We start from the raw sequence: 2,228 nt of genomic DNA on the forward strand, positions 1-2,228 counted from the left end.
CTTCTGCACAGTACTTTACAGTATATTGATATTTTCATGTATAGTAGATATATTTTCACTTCATACCTCAACAGTCCCGAATTGACTTTTTCCCTTAAACCAGTATCAGCATATTGATCCACATAAAATGATGCTTTAAGTATGGTATTTTGAAACTGAAAATAGATAATACACTATTCATTTTTAGATTGATGCCAGTGTCCTGATGTTAATGACAGATGAACAGATGAGGAATTATTTGCCGTCTTATGGAGACAGATTGGCAGTGATGGGATATTGTAGGAGACACGAAAAACAGCCCAACAGTAGGAAATCAAAGCTTTTTGATAGACTGAAGTCAAAACTGAATAAAAGACAAAAGTATAAACATCCAGAAAATATCACTCCTCATCAAGAGGTGAACACAGAGAGGAAAGTAAGGAAAGTGGAGTTGGGCTGGATGCTGTACGATGGAGGAAAAGGAGGCTTTATCCAGGTGAGACCCAAAAAGGGTGGTGGAACACGAAAGTTAAGTGTTTCAAAGGACTGGAAAAAAAAGACCTCATAGCGGAGGCAATAAGTTTGTTTTTCCCAGATGGAAAGAATGTACATGGAAATATTTCTGAGTTTGAGGTGGATCTGACAAATGACCAAGAAGTTTCCTTAGATGAGGACAGTGGGAGCTCTATATGAAGCCTCAAATTAACTGTCATGAGGTTCTATCTGTCAACCAAAAAGAAACATGACAGTGGTGGTGTGGAGACACAGCAAGAATCAAACACTGCAGGTCCCTCACAGGAAAACACACAGGAGCTTCCCTCTACAGACTCACAGATTGATCCACCATTGGAATTAGAAACATTAGATGTCATCTATGTTGGAAATACTGGAAATGATTTGAAGTTAGGCAGTGATGATGTGACAATTTTATCCTGCAGATGTCACAGATGATTCCAGTTTAGGTCAGCAAAGTTCTACTGCTTGGGAAAATGTGGAGGATAGCAATATCATTACAATTTTCAATAGAGACCTCTCTGAGATGGGAGGACAAAGTCTAGAAGACACTTTGCCTCTGGCACAAGAACTCAGGGAACCAGACAAAAAACTCCTTGTTGTCCATCGCAGCCAGATACTATCTGAGCTTATTGAACATTTCACTGAGGAACGCCTTTCATATACTCAATCAGAAATTCAAGTAAAGCTTCTACTACCAAATGGGCAGTATGAGAATGGATATGATGAGGGAGGCGTTCTCAGAGATGGCCTCTCTGAATTCTGGCATGAATTCTATGAACAATGTACAACAGGCAGCACTTTCAAGATACCATTTCTCTGACATGACTATGGCAAGAAAAAGTGGCAGAGTAAAGGTAAAATTATTTCTTTTGGTTGGCAGAAACAGAAGTATTTGCCCATCAGGCTTGCTCCTGTAATCTTGGAACAGGCAGCTCTTGGATATGTGAAGAGTGATCTTGTTGACAATTTTCTAAAGTATCTCTCAGAATCTGACCGTTATAGCTTGGAATGTTGTCGCAGAGACTTCAACAGTTCTGACCAAGATGAATTACTGGAAATCTTGGACAGCTACAGCTCCCGAAGAATGCCAAATGCACACAACATAGAACAAATTCTGCAAGAACTGGCTCACAAAACCCTTATTCAAGAGCCTGCTTACAGTATGTTATCGAACAGTGGGAAAGTGTACTCGCTCCCCTCAGCAAAGCCCTTGAGGAAATGGAAACTGTGTATGAAAACTTGCACCCAACAGCAAAGGAAAAGCATGCGGTCACTGAAGTTTCCCTGCACAATGAATGCACAGGAAGAGGAAATATCAAAGCATCTTACAACATACCTGAGAGTGTGATGGAAGGAAACACAGGCTCATATCTCTTTCTTGGCAAGACTGTAACTGTTAACTTCACGGATATGCAAGGATTTGAGAGTGTCTATTCATTATGATAGCTATCCTGACTTAAGGTGTAAAATGAACAAAATTTTGGAAAGTAATGTATGGTTAATGGACATAATTTAGTATTTTACTCTGTCAACCTACAGACTACCCAGATTAGAAATATGTGCATCTTTCACCATTCAAAACTTTTGGTAAGGTATACTTATTCACAGTACGCACTTAAAGGCCATCTGACCAAGTCTGTACCTTTATACATATAAGCATATAAGATGATAATATGAGTTTTGAGTGTACTTATGATAGAATGTTCATCATTTCACTTAAGACAGTGGTTCTC

The 2,228-nt window shown here is 39.1% G+C and overlaps 1 pseudogene; it reads left to right on the plus strand.

The window, feature by feature from the left end:
• Nucleotides 1–1,018: 1,018 nt before the first annotated feature.
• On the plus strand, nucleotides 1,019–2,011 carry LOC148639756 (uncharacterized; annotated as a pseudogene).
• The last annotated feature ends 217 nt before the right edge of the window (nucleotides 2,012–2,228 follow it).

This window comes from Lepisosteus platostomus, chromosome 26 (assembly GCF_059453375.1).
Source record: "Lepisosteus platostomus isolate fLepPlt1 chromosome 26, fLepPlt1.hap1, whole genome shotgun sequence".
Classification (NCBI taxonomy): Eukaryota; Metazoa; Chordata; class Actinopteri; order Semionotiformes; family Lepisosteidae; genus Lepisosteus; species Lepisosteus platostomus.